This window comes from Eurosta solidaginis, chromosome 3 (genome assembly GCF_040869045.1).
Source record: "Eurosta solidaginis isolate ZX-2024a chromosome 3, ASM4086904v1, whole genome shotgun sequence".
Lineage (NCBI taxonomy): Eukaryota > Metazoa > Arthropoda > Insecta > Diptera > Tephritidae > Eurosta > Eurosta solidaginis.
The window spans coordinates 122,794,066-122,808,906 of NC_090321.1; the positions used below are offsets into that span (position 1 = coordinate 122,794,066).

The 14,841-nt window shown below is 39.8% G+C and overlaps 2 long non-coding RNA genes across 3 annotated transcripts; one reads left to right on the top strand and one right to left on the bottom strand.

Moving 5' to 3' along the window:
- Window positions 1–223: 223 nt before the first annotated feature.
- On the top strand, window positions 224–7,007 carry LOC137246627 (uncharacterized). 2 transcript variants are annotated; one of them, XR_010951613.1, is made up of 5 exons: window positions 224–263; window positions 658–831; window positions 904–1,134; window positions 6,215–6,395; window positions 6,466–7,007. It is a non-coding gene; the product is annotated as an uncharacterized lncRNA (long non-coding RNA). The 2 variants fall into 2 exon arrangements; XR_010951614.1 differs by lacking the exon at window positions 224–263 and adding an exon at window positions 314–555.
- Window positions 7,008–9,103: 2,096 nt separating this feature from the next.
- On the bottom strand, window positions 9,104–13,129 carry LOC137244271 (uncharacterized). The gene is made up of 3 exons (XR_010950867.1): window positions 12,960–13,129; window positions 12,658–12,888; window positions 9,104–9,181 (listed from the first exon to the last, which is right to left on the bottom strand). It is a non-coding gene; the product is annotated as an uncharacterized lncRNA (long non-coding RNA).
- Between the last annotated feature and the right edge of the window lie 1,712 nt (window positions 13,130–14,841).

Sequence of the window (14,841 nt, forward strand, 5' to 3'; positions counted from 1 at the left end):
AATGACAGTTCATTAATTATTCCGGAAAACATTGAAACGCAAAAAAAATATAAATTGTTTACAACGAAAAATATCTTGTGCTTTTAGTTGTGACATGTGACGGAAATTAAAAATTTTGTTGCATAGAACACCTTTTTGCGTTGGCGACCTTCGCCCAAAATAACATTAAGTTAATTTGAATTGTGACATGTGACTGAAATTAAGAATATTGCTGCAGAGACCACTTTTTGCGTTGGCGGCCTTCGCCCAAAATAATATTAAGGGTAAAGTTTTACAAGACGGTACACCACCTAATTTAAAAATATCAAATAATAATAAAAACGGAGCTCGAGACGCGCCTTTTGATTCCACGTTTGATAATTTTTGATAAAAATTGGGTGGTGCACCGTCTTTTAAATCGTTACCATATTAAGTTGTATAGAATCGACGGGATGGCCTACAAGGTTTTATGTCAACTAAATCGCTCCCGATATGGTCGGGCTAGTACCTTAATGGTTCCCGGAACGTACCCGATCTGCATCCGGCAAAGGACCAACAAAGTCGATAACGGGGAGTGTCCTTATCGCTACAACAACAACAACATTATTTACTTTCTGATTTTCATTCATAGGTATGTGCATTTTTAAATAATAAAAAAATGTTATATTGATCTAATAGATAGCATCTCCGCCGGGTTGCGATTCAGCTCAGAATATGCCAAAATCAGAGGAAATCTACAAAAACAAGGTACTTTACAAGCAACATGCTTTGGAATACGGTACCAAACTGGTTGGATGTATTTCCCTAAAAAAGGGTGGAACTACGCATCTTGGTTTGCCAGTATTTGCTTCGGTAATTTATATTGATTTGTAGTGATTAAAAATTGCAATAGAAGATAATGTAATGTGAATTAAAATTGAATAGGTAGCCGGAGCAAAAAAGGCAACTGATCGGCATGCAACTGTTATTTATGTGGTGCCACCGGGAGCTGCTGCTGCTATCCTAGAAGCATTAGAAGCAGAAATGTCTTTGATTTTTTGTATCACCAAAGTTGTGCCATAACATGATAGGGTTCGCGTTAAGCACGCTCTCTTAAGGCAAAAAAAATCGCGTCTAGTCAGGCCCGATTGTCCAGGAATCATCGCACCAGAAAGGGTAAGTAAATTGGCTACCATATTAAATATATAAGCAACATGTATGAATTTTTTAGTGATAATTTTTCATGCTTTTGTTGATAATCAACTGAAGAATGCAAATACGACAGAGTTCGAAGTTCATGTGAAAACCAATTAATTTTTTTAATTAGCATTCGGAGAGAAAAATACATATGTATGTATGCATAGAACTGCATAGAAGGGGAGGAAAAATTAATTATTATCAGTAGATTTGCAATATTTTTTCATTTTCCCTGCATCGCAGTTGTCATTACATTGCGTTAAGAGAGGACATCAACACCTTACTACCCACAGCCAGTTAAAATTATTGTAAATTTTGCTCTTTTCATCACTGTTTCAAAACGTGGAAAGTTATATATCGAGCATTCCATGGAGAATGGTGCATTTTAGCAGACTTTCGCATTGCCGGCATTATTAAGATTCAATCCCTAGAAGGTTTAATGTAGTCATATCAATAGTTCCCGAGAGGGTGGGGCTAGTACCACAATGGTGCTTGTTACCGGAACGTAGATAGATAGATCATTTATTGAGGATTGCATAGTGGCTTGCACATCTCCTTCACAGCACCTCATCCTAGCCGACTTCCTTGATGAACCCCAGCAGTGTTCTTTGCTTCAGGTATTAAATGTGGGAATGCTCTGGCCATGGTGAGCCCATAAACTTAGCCCTACGTCTTGAAATTGCGCCGCAATCTAGAAGGATATGGGCCACCGTCTGCTGATCGATCACAAAATCGGCATGTGTTGTTCGATAGGATGCCCAGCTTTTGCATGTGACTGTTCAGTCTACAGTGTCTTGTAAGAATAGCCGTTGGGGTTCTTAGGTTATCTTTTTGAGAGGCCTATTAATGCCCTATATCGAGTTGTGCTGTAACCCCCTAACAGTAACTTAGATTGACTCAGTCCTGGCATATTGCGCCAGTGTTCTCTCTTTTCCCTCCCTTCTGCTAATAAATGCCCCTGTGGGCCAACTGGCAGGAACGGCTCGGGATCGATGGGTCATGCAGTTGCTGCCTCTCTTTCCGTCTTGTCCGCCTGCTGTTGTTGTAGTAGCAGTGCTTCGCCCCATCCAATAGGTGCGACCGATCACAAATTGTCATCAATGTCCTCTAACGGGAGTCCAAAGAAACTTTCTGTTTCAACAGGGGTGGACCATAATGAAAGGAATGTTAGGGGCGTTGGTTCCACAATACAATTAAAGACATGGTTGGTGTCATGCGGGGACACATTGCAAGCAGGACATACATTTTGTATGTCGGGGTTGATTCTGGATAGGTAAGAGTTTAGCCTGTTACAGTATCCAGCTCGAAGTTGAGCTAGAGTGACTACTCTCGTTTCCCTAGGGAGAGTGCGTTCCTCCTCTGCTAGTTTTGTTCTTTGAGTACAGGAATCACCGGCATAGAGGTCCGACGCCTGTTTGTGGAGTTCACTGAAGACATGCTTGTGTTTTTTAGCTTCATACGGCAGTGTTCTCAGGTGCCGTATTTCCTCATAATGTAAAGAGGCCGTGAACAACAAGAGCCACAAATGATTTATAAAAGTTACGAGGACGCTGGATTTTGGAATCTAGCCCAGAGCAACCTGTCCGATGCAACCATCCCTTGCACGTGAAACACTGACAAGAGTATTTATTTTTTTAATTTAATTTATTTATAATTACGGCTGTTTAGGCCCTAAACTTAAACTACTAAGTACAGTTCATTGTTATAATCACTTATTTCTATTGAATATGCTGTTGGAATGCCATGTGATTCCGATCAGCATATTTACTAGCGTGACAGAGGGACGAGTCTGGGAGCCACTCATTAAAGGAAGGTTGGAAAGGACGCGTTTCCAATCCTCCAGTGCTCCCAGCTTAAGGCAACAAAATTTGGAATTTATATTTTTCAATTATATGTGTATTTTAAGCTTTCGGAATGTATTAGTCTCCGATCAATGCAGCTAAACATGTCTTTGGATGTTGGAAATTCAAAATAACGTGTATCCAATCACCCCTCAACTTTGTTTAGTAAAGACGCTGTCGGAATGCATGAAGATTCCGATTAGCACAGCTCAACATATAATGGGAGGTTGAAAAGGACGTGTTTCCAATCCCCCTTGCTCCAACTTTTATTTGGCCTTATTTTCGTTATTTTTGTTACACATTATATAATTTTATTGTTATATTTAAGCTGTCAGAATGCGAATGATTCCGATCAGCAACAGTAAATACCAGCTGGAAATACCGAATTCCAGCGAAATTAGTTGTTGGAACTGTCTGGAGTTACAGGTGGCGACCGATTTTCTTTTCCTTATGGCCGGATGCATTGTATTTTGCTGCTACCATTATTACCATTCCCTTTTCGCGCTCCAGTATCGGTATATCATGTAAAAAAATAAAAGAAAAAAAAAACTATCTTATTGGAAGGGTTTTACAATGCTCCAATAAACTTTTTTTAAAAGTATTGAAGTTATTACTACTTTTTATGTGATTAGGAAGTTCATTGAAATATTTCAGGCCCTTATATATATGACCGTCCTAAAAAAATTCTTTTCCGGCAAACGCAGCAAACCCATTTCTCAGTACTGGGGTCAGGAGAAGTACCCGGATTGGGGTCGATACCTTCCCGGAAGAGGAGAGTATGGCGCAGACCCGCTGCAAGGATCTGCTGGGGGGTTGATAATTCGTAGGAGAGTGGAGTCCGCCTGCTCATTGCCCTCCACTTCCCTGTGGCCTAGGACCCAGGCCAACAGTACTACGTTGTGTGCTCCTAATTGATTCAGCTTTTCTACGCACTGAAGGACAAGTGCTGACTTTATTTCGAACGCCGCAAGTGCCTTTAGTGGAACCTGACTGCCTGACTGAGTATGGCAATTGTTTCATTGGGGTATCAGCGCTGAAGGTTCAGCTTAGCGCACTAACTTATGGCGAATACTTCCGCTCGAAAATGCTCGGATGTGCTTTTATAGTTACTGGTATTTTGGTTCTGGGTCCGAAAACTCTGGCTCCAATCCCCTCTGGCGTCTTCGAGCCATTTATGTACCTTCCGATCTTGAGCCTAGTAATACATTGCACCCGCCTATACCTATACAGCCGTACCAAGAGACGGAGCAGCCCATTACATATTGGCACAACCAGAGCACTGCTGGACATCCATCCTATATGAAAGCTATACATTCAAAAGTGTTTGTACCAGTGGCTGGTGCACACCGAACTGGACCAATGTATGCTATATTGAGGCCTGCACAAATACCAAGCTATGTTTATGTAAATAATGTTACTGCTAATGTCAATTTGCACGGTTGAGCACATACAGTACCTACGTTTATACAAGGTGGAACACCACACTACCTACATGGCGATGTAGCCACCGATCAGGTTGTTGTAAGAGATTAATTAAAATATGTTATTCATAAACACTGATTCTTATATTTTTATTATCATTAATCTGTAGACTAGACTCATGACGGGTATTCTTACTGGACACTGCCTTCTGGCGTCACATGCCTTTAAATTAGGCTTGGTCAGTGATAGCAGATGTAGGAAGTGCGAGTTGGAGGAGGAAACGATCGATTTCATTCTGTGCTCGTGCCCTGCGCTTGCCGGGCTAAGACTCCAGCTGACAGATGTCAGATCTATAAGCAGCAAATGGCTTAAGTTCTAGGAAGCCGCTAACCCGCTGGAGCCATGAGAAGCGTGAGTGCACTTTGGGTGCCCCAAGACAAGTTCCGTACCTGCACCGAATAATTTGATAGATAGATAGATTAGATAGGGATCTGTTCTAGGTTCAACTCTTTGGAATGCGGTGTATGGCGGGGTGCTACAAATCGACCTTCCCGGAGGCACGGAAATTGTCGGCTATGCAGATGATATTGTCGTAGTAGCAGTGGCCAAGAAACTTGATCTGCTCCACGCATTATGTAACGACGCCATGGGAAGAATAACGGAATGGTTGACGAACACGGGGCTGGAGATGGCTAGCAATAAGACAGAAGTGGTTCTGATGAGCTCAAAGCGGACTGTGGATGAGTTGGTCCTAACCATAGGAGATTTTCAAATAAATTCAAAGCCCTCCTTGAAAGATCTAGGAGTAATCATTGACTCAAAACTAACTTTTAGGGAGCACTTCAGGGCGGTGGGGGACAAAGTTTCTAGAGTTAGTGGAACCCTAACGCGAATAATGCCCAACATCGGCGGCCCAAGCGAAGCTACCCGTCAGCGATTATCCAACGTAACCAGCTCTATAATATTATATGCAGCACCAGTATGGCACAGATCTAAAATGAAAAAGATATACTAGCAGCCTACCGCATTACTGCTATACGAATAGCAGTGCTGTTCCGACGACGCGATTCATGTTTTATCCAGGAAAATCCCAGTAGATCTACTCTCAGGTGAAATGGCCGATCTGTATGGCATTGGATTCAGCCGACCATCTGAAGATGCTAAGAAAAGCGCAAGGTCACGAACAATAGTTAGGTGGCAAGAACGGCGGGAAGATTCGAGAAAAGAGCGCTGAACCTTCATGCTAGTCCGGAATATAGCGGAATGGTACGAGCGAAAACACGGCAAACTAAATTACCATCTCACACAGACATTGAGCGGGCACGGTGGCTTGAAGAAATATCTACATAAGCGTGGGATAGAGGAGGATCCTTTCTGTCCAAGCTGTCCGTCCGAATTGGAAAGCGCAGAACATGTAATATTTCACTGCCCTCGTTTTCACGGCGAAAGACTGTCTGTAAACAGAGTTTTTGGAGAGGAACCTTCCATTAGGAATTTAGTTCCACGAATTTGCGGACAAATAGATTGTTGGATTGCTGTGAGCAAGATGGCCTTTATAGTAATGGCGAAATTGATGATGCATGCCGAAAGGGAGCGTAGAGAAATGCGCATACGAAGTAGTGGCGACTAAATCGCCTTTGAAGTTACTTTACCAGGTCCTGATTCTAGTTATCTGAAATTTCTCTTGTGCCTTTGGAAAAGAGCTATGTGTGGAGCGCTATTTATGGAACACTTTTCGGCTTATATTAAAAACTTTTAATCTATTCTTACTGATATGAGTTTCTTTTTCATTCTAGGTAATTTGATTTTGACGATGTGAGGATAGAAATATCCCAAATATTCCAGCTGTGGCTGTAAGAACATACATTTGCTCAAATTAGAAGAAAACTGCACGGTTGAGCACATCCAGTATCAAGGTTTATACAACGAGGAACACCACACTACTTTCACGGGGATGTAGCCACCGATCACGTTGTTGTAAGAGCTTATTTTAAATATGTTATTCATAAACACTGATTCTATTATTTTGTTTTGGTTTTTACTTTAGAGTCAACCTGTTATATAAGCGATGTCAGCTATGCCTGTAACGTAAGCGCCTTCAGATGTAATAGTTACCGCGGACGCGGTCACAGGAGTAGTTCACTACGTGGGGATTACACTAATCAAGGACTTTCAATATCGGAAGGTTTTCCAGCACTATAACACACCAACAATATGTGCAATCACCCGAATAAATTGTACAACAAACGTTAACACCACATCATCAGCCAGCAACAACAACAACAAACGCAACAAGTTGAAACTTCTAAACAATTAATGACTAGTGAACCACCAACATATCCGCAATATGCGCAAACATCAACACCAACATGTGTCGCCTACTTTGCAAAACGGTGAAGATGGCCAAGGCCATTCTGATTCTAATACTGATAAAGGCGAACCATTGGCAAATTTAAAAACTCAAACAGACCACGGAAAATGTTGATGATGGTATTAATTCTAGTACGGATAGTAAAGAATTTAAACCTAGGAAAAAAGCTAAACTTGATAAAAACTTAACCGAAGATGACAATGTTTCTAATTCTAATACATAGGAAGATGAACCTTTGATAAATATGAAGCTTAAAAGAGAGTTATCAAAAAATGACGATGATGATAATGATGTTGATGCAAAGTCCAATGTTGAAAATGTTGAAAATTATGAAACAGAATCTGAAAATAGTATGAGTGTGGATTACAACCTGAAGCAAAACTGCCATATCCGGTACGACCAGAATTAGATGTTAAGAAAAGAGCCTACATAAAAAGGCTCAGTATATTTATGGAAAATGTATCATGAGACAATGCCCAATGTACGTATTTCAATTAAATTCAGCACATTGTTGGAAAAAGCATCTAAACTTTATGCATCGTGTAGAGAAACCAGAACATTTACAATTTAAATATAACGAACGTGGTGCAAAATGTAAATTTTGTGATATTCAAGCAGCTACACCAGCTTCAACAAATTATTGGACCATGAGATTTCTCATATGCCTAATAGTCATTATTTAAAATGTAAATTATGCGATTGGAAGACGAAAATACATTGAAGTATGAATTTTCATTTACGTGTACAACACGCTGAAACAATTGATGTAACAACGAAAAGTTTAGAATTGAATTTTTGTCCATATTGTAATCACAATGGTATTTACGCAAACAATTAATACATCTTTTCTATGTTTAGAATGTGGTGAATAATTTAGAACAAATACAAGTTTACGTGTGCACCACAAGATTTGAACGGAAATATCTTGGGGGTATGGCTACACCTATGTGGCATCTACAAGCTATTTATAATGACTAGTATGGAATGAATCCGGATATGGAAGAAAACGGAGGTGATGAAATGAATCACCATGCTTCTTTGGATTCTGGTGATACTCCTGACATGCTTCCTAATTTCCCTACGTCTGATGTTACTATACCTACCAAACTAATATGACGGCAAACTGATGAGCAACACTACCAGCGCAGGAAAAATAAAAACTTCAAAACAAGGTTTCGGAAAGGGCGCGACTATGAATAGACGTTAATGTATTTATATAGTTTATAAATATATAAAATTCACATATGTAAAGTTCGCTAGAGTAATAAGGCAATAATTTAAATTGTAAAAAAACATTGTATATATGAAAAATTTATAATTAAATATTATCTGAACATAAAGGACGCGTTTCATTCATAGAAAAAGCGATTTGACAGAAGGTAACCGATACGGGTAACCGATAGACCAGTTACCCGTGTTGTTGTTGTTGCATATGTTTTGGTTAGCGATAACGAAAACATAACTGATGAAGTAACTTAAAAATGTAAATAACATCGAGCGAGAAGGAATGTCGAAAACACAATAGGTAAGAGCGAGAAAGCGAGTCACACGTACACTATTTCCCTACAAGACAGGTACCCGTTACCTAATCGATTAGTTAATCATCACCAATAACTTGTTCAACAATTATCGTCTTAATGACTTTTAAATTGCTGTCGTGAAAAAGGTAACGCATGCGCTCTCTCAAAATAGTGTACGTGTGACTCGCTTTCTCGCTCTTACCTATTGTGTTTTCGACATTCCTTCTCGCTCGATGTTATTTACATTTTTAAGTTACTTCATCAGTTATGTTTTCGTTATCGCTAACCAAAACATATGCAACAACAACACGGCTAACTGGCCTATCGGTTACCTGTATCGGTTACCTTCTATCAAATCGCTTTTCCATGAATGAAACGCGTCCTTTATGTTCAGATAATATTTAATTATAAATAATTCATATATACAATGTTTTTTTACAATTTAAATTATTCCCTTATTACTCTAGTGTACTTTACATATGTGTATATTGATATGTACAAGCTAATTAAGTACAATAACGTCTATTAATAGCTGTGCCCTCTCTGAAACTTTCGAAGCTCAGTGATGACGCCCAATTTTTCCTGCGCTGGTGGTGTTGGTCAACATCAGTTTGCAGAGCCATATGAGTTTTGTAGGGATAATACCGGAAGCCCCAGTTCGTGCTATCAAAGTCGATTTATAGGTGATATTGATCCTTTGGTCTTGACCCTTTTCCATAGTATGCTTGTTAGCGCCTTATCTGTGGTACTAAAAAAGCGGGGGGATAGTTGTCGCAGTTTTCTTATAATTTGAGCAAATTTATGTTCTTGCTTCAGCTACAGCTGGAATATTTTAGAATATTGCTATGCGCACATCGTCAAAATCAAATTACCTAGAATGAGAAAGAAACTAATCAGTAAGGATAGATTAAAGTTTTTAATATATTTAACCCGAAAAGTGTTCTATAAATAGGGCTCCACAATTAGCTCTTTTCTGAGAGGCCAAAGACACAAGGGACTCAAGGAGATACTTCGCTGTTGCATTCCTAGAGAACACAACATTATAACAAGGGATAATTGATTGATGTTACGAAGGAAATTAGACGTGCTATAAAAACAAACAAGTGCAGATGACTGTTTAATTCAACAACAACAACAACTGTTTAATTCATTATCCGAAGTTCTTGTATGGACGTACAGTATGAAAAGTGCAAAGTACTGCTAAAACTGATTTCCCCGAGTAACCCGAGAACGAATTGATGTGACTACGCCTATCCTTATTTAGCAGCAGGGTCTAGAACCAGTTCCCTGTTGGACAGGAAAATAAACGTTTGGTTATCTCCAAGTTGATCATATGCTATTACAGAATATACTCGTTTGCTGCATCCGACCAGTACATCCAACTTTCCAGATTTTCTGGGCTCAGCAAGGATATCCTCCTGAATGGTGCATTTGATGCACGCTGCTGCCTGGCCGCTCACCCAACAACACAAGACACGACGGAACTTTCCTTGGGACACCCAAGGTCACTAACGCTTCTCATGGCTCCAGCGGGTTAGGGGGCTTAGAGTATACCCGCAGTAGGCATGCCTGCGTAAGAGGGGATTAAAATACCAAATTGGTTCAGGGGGTTGTGTAGCGCAACCCGTTCAATGGGTTGCCAGCGCAATATATAGCTTCTCCAACCCAATTGTGAACCTCACCTACCCGTGGCGAATCCTGTTTCTTTAACAGCCGAGGCTCTGGCGACCCCATGTTCCTTATGGATCTACATTTGAAGGCGCTTAGTTAGCTGACATCGCTTACTTAAACGGTTGATTCTAAAGTAAAAACCAAAACCAAATATAGGTTAGGTTGAACTGGCGGGTTCATGACGACCTCACATAGACTGAATGAGTCCGTAGTGTTACCAGAAGTGTGTTTTAACGACCAAGCTAAAAACCCTATCAACAACCAGGACATGTTATAAAATAACTCCGTCCTCTTGACAAATACCAGAAGCTTCTTAGAACTTAAGCCACTTGCTGCTTCTAGATCTGACAGCTGTCAGCTGGAGTCTTAGCCTGGCAAGCGCAGGACACGAGCACAAAACGTAATCGATCGTTTCCTCCTCCAACCCGCACTTCCTACATCTGCTATCACTGACCAAGCCTAATTTAAAGGCATGTGACGCCAGAAGGCAGTGTCCAGTAAGAATACCCGTCATGAATCTACAGTCTACAGTTTAATGATAATGAAAATATAAGAATCAGTGTTTATGAATAACATATTTTAATTAATCTCTTACAACAACGTGATCGGTGGCTACATCGCATGTAGATAGTGTGGTGTTCCACCTTGTATAAACGTAGGTACTGTATGTGCTCAACCGTGCAAATGGACATAAGCAGTAACATTATTCACAAAAACATAGCTTGGTATTTGTGCAGGCATCAATATAGCATACATTGGTCCAGTTCGGTGTGCACCAGCCACTGGTACAAACACTTTTGAATGCATAGCTTTTATATAGATTGGATGTCCAGCAGTGCTCCGGTTGTGCCAAAATGTAATTGGCTGCTCAGTCTCTTGGTACGGCTGTATAGGTATAGGCGGGTGCAATGTATTACTAGTCTGCTCAAGATCGTATGGTACATAGATGGCTCGAAGACGCCAGAGAGGATTGGAGCCAAAGTTTTCGGACCCAGAGCCAAAATATCAGTAACTCTAAAAGCACATCCGAGCATTTTTAAGTGGAAGTATTCGCCATAAGTTAGTGCGCTAAGCTGAAACTTCAGCGCAGGGGCAGTCAGGCCCCACTAAAGGCATTTGCGGCGTTCGAAGTAAAGTCAGCACTGGTCCTTCAGTGCGTAGAAAAGCTAAATTATTTAGGAGCACACAACGTAGTACTGTTGCCCTGGGTCCTAGGCCACAGGGGCGTAGAGGGTAATGAGCAGGCGGACTCAGTGTTTAATTTATTGCGTCCCTCCCACAAATTGTCATCCTCCCAGCAGATCCTTGCAGCGGGTCTGCGCCATACTCTCCTGTTGTTGTTGTTGCCATACTCTCCTCTTCCGGGAAGGTATCAACTCCAATCCGGGTCCTTCTCCTGACCTCAGTCCTGAGAAATGAGTTTGCTGCGTTTGCTGGAAAAGAATCTTTTTAGGACGGTCATATATATAAGGGCCTGGAATATTTCAATGAACTTCCTAATCACATAAAAAGTAGTAATAACTTCAGTACTTTTAAAAAATGTTTATTGGAGCATTGTAAAACCCTTCCAATAAGATAAAATTTTTCTCCTCTTATTTTTTACATGATATATCCGATACTGGAGCGCGAAAAGGGAATGGTAATATTGGAAGCAGCAAAATACAATGCATCCGGCCCTAAGGAAAAGAAAATCGCAGGGGCATTTATTAGCAGAAAGGAGGGAAAGGAGAGAACACTGGCGCAATATGCCAGGCCTGAGTCAATCTAAGTTACTGTTAGGGGGTTACAGCACAACTCGATATAGGGCATTAATAGGCCTCCCAAAAAGATAACCTAAGAACCCTAACGGCTATTCTTACAAGACACTGTATACTGAACAGTCACATGCAAAAGCTGGGTATAATATCGAACAACACATACCGATTTTGTGATGGATCAGCAGACGGTGGACCATATCCTTCTAGATTGCGGCGCAATTTCAAGGCGTAGGGCTAAGTTTATGGGCTCACCATGGCCAGATCATTCCCACATTTAATCCCTCAAGCCAAGAACACTGCTGGGGTTCATCAAGGAAGTCGGCTAGGATGAGGTGCTGTGAAGGAGATGTGCAAGTCACTGTGCAATCATCAATAAATTATCTATCTATCTACGTTCCGGTAACAAGCACCATTGTGGTACTAGCCCCACCATCTCGGGAACGATTGATATGACTACATTAAACCTTCTAGGGATTGAATCTTAATAATGCCGGCAATGCGAAAGTCTGCTAAAATGCACCATTCTCCATGGAATGCTCGATATATAACTTTCCACGTTTTGAAACAGTGATGAAAAGAGCAAAATTGACTAAAATTTTAACCGGCTGTGGGTAGTAAGGTGTTGATGTCCTCTCTTAACGCAATGTAATGACAACTGCGATGCAGGGAAAACGACAAAAATCTTGCAAATCTACTGATAATAATTAATTTTTCCTCCCCTTCTATGCAGTTCTATGCATACATACATATGTATTTTTCTCTCCAAACGCTAATTAAAAAAATTAATTGGTTTTCACATGAACTTCGAACTCTGTCGTATTTGCATTCTACAGTTGATTATCAACAAAAGCATGACAAATTATCACTAAAAAATTCATACAAGTTACTTATATATTTAATATGGTAGCCAATTTACTTACCCTTTCTGGTGCGATGATTCCTGGACAATCGGGCCTGACTAGACGCGATTTTTTTTGCCTTAAGAGAGCGTGCTTAACGCGAACCATATCATGTTATGGCACACCTTTGGTGATGCAAAAAATTAAAGACATTTCTGCTTCTAATGCTTCTAGGATAGCAGCAGCAGCTCCCGGTGGCGCCACATAAATAACAGTTGCATGCCGATCAGTTGCCTTTTTTGCTCCGGCTACCTATTCAATTTTAATTCACATTACATTATCTACTATTGCAATTTTAATCACTACAAATCAATATAAATTACCGAAGCAAATACTGGCAAACCAAGATGCGTAGTTCCACCCTTTTTTAGGGAAATACATCCAACCAGTTTGGTACCGTATTCCAAAGCATGTTGGTTGTAAAGTACCTTGTATCCTTGGCAAATGACACGTGAATCTGCATTTAATGTTACATTTCCTCTGATTTTGGCATATTCTGAGCTGAATCGCAACCCGGCGGAGATGCTATCTATTAGAATAATATACAATTTTTTATTATTTAAAAATGCACATACGTATGAATGAAAATCAGAAAGTAAATAATGTTGTTGTTGAGGTAGCGATAAGGACACTCCCCGTTATCGACTTTGTTGGTCCTTTGCCGGATGCAGATCGGGTACGTTCCGGGAGCCATTAAGGTACTAGCCCCACCATATCGGGGGCGATTTAATTGACATGAAACCTTGTAGGCCATCCCGTCGATTCTATACCACTTAATATGGTAACGATTTAAAAGACGGTGCACCACCTAATTTATTTAAAATTATCAAACGTGGAATCAAAAGACGCGCCTCGAGCTCCGTTTTTATTATTATTTGATATTTTTAAATTATGTGGTGTACCGTCTTGTAAAACGTTACCCTTAATATTATTTTGGGCGAAGGCCGCCAACGCAAAAAGATGGTCTCTGCAGCACAATTTTTAATTTCCGTCACATGTTACAACTAAAATTAACTTAATGTTATTTTGGGCGAAGGCCGCCAACGCAAAAAGGTGTTCTCTGCAACAAAATTTTTAATTTCCGTCACATGTCACAACTAAAAGCACAAGATATTTTTCGTTGCAAACAAATATATTTTTTTTGCGTTTCAATGTTTTCCGGAATAATTAATGAACCGTCATTTCGATGACGGCATGAAACGTCGATGTTTAGTGGAGAGCGAAAAAAGCTTTGAATGTGTGGGTGAACTGCCCTACAAGAATACTGACTATCATATGACTATCATCTGATTGTCAGCAATGTCAACCTAACGATCAGCGCCTCCTACAAACTTTCTATCACAAACTTAAGGGGACTTGCGCAAATGTGATGTAAACAACTGTGTACGTGTGAGTTTTTGTCTCCTTCTTATACACCAACATCGCCTACTGATTAAGTATATAGCCGTATTGCTCACTCTCATTCCTTTTCCTCGATCAGTGCTGACACTCTAACTATCAAAAAGTGTCATAAATGATAGTTTACTGTAGATATCAGGTTTGACTGTTATACTATCATAAATGACAATTGTTATATTCCGCCAAAAATGAAACAATGCTTTTTGCTTTTTATTTACTTTATTTCATTACGTTTTTAATTTTGTACGTGATAAAGGCATACGCTTTTCTTATTTGTTTAAAATAAATAGTTTTATAAGAATTCGACTTCAGAATGTTCAATTTAAATTCAAAAAATAACAAAACAACAGAATTGCGCCTTCCTCATGCGGAAACACATTTAAAAATGAATCACCACTAACCACTATTATTTTTCGCGTATAAATTTTTTGAGTGAGCTCCATACATTCCGACAGCTTTTCGTATTTTCTAATATTATTTTCGATTTTTTTTCTTTTAGCGTGGAGCTTTGAAATGCTCTCTTTTTCATTTTTTAAACTTATTTTTTATATGGTTTTCGTCGGTTGAAAATGGCGGAATTGAAAAAATAACAAAACAACCGTGATAATTATTTGATTGTCATATGACAGTCAGTAGTGACAACATGATTAAATCGGATAAACTGTTCTCGCATACATAAAATTCCGTTGAGAATTATGTATCTGTCTCACATGCATAATGGTATCTGCTGTATGTTCTTTTGTTCTGTACCAGGTGTCCGAAGCTTTCCCAGTTTGAGTCCTTTTTCATGATTATAGGCTGTTGTTG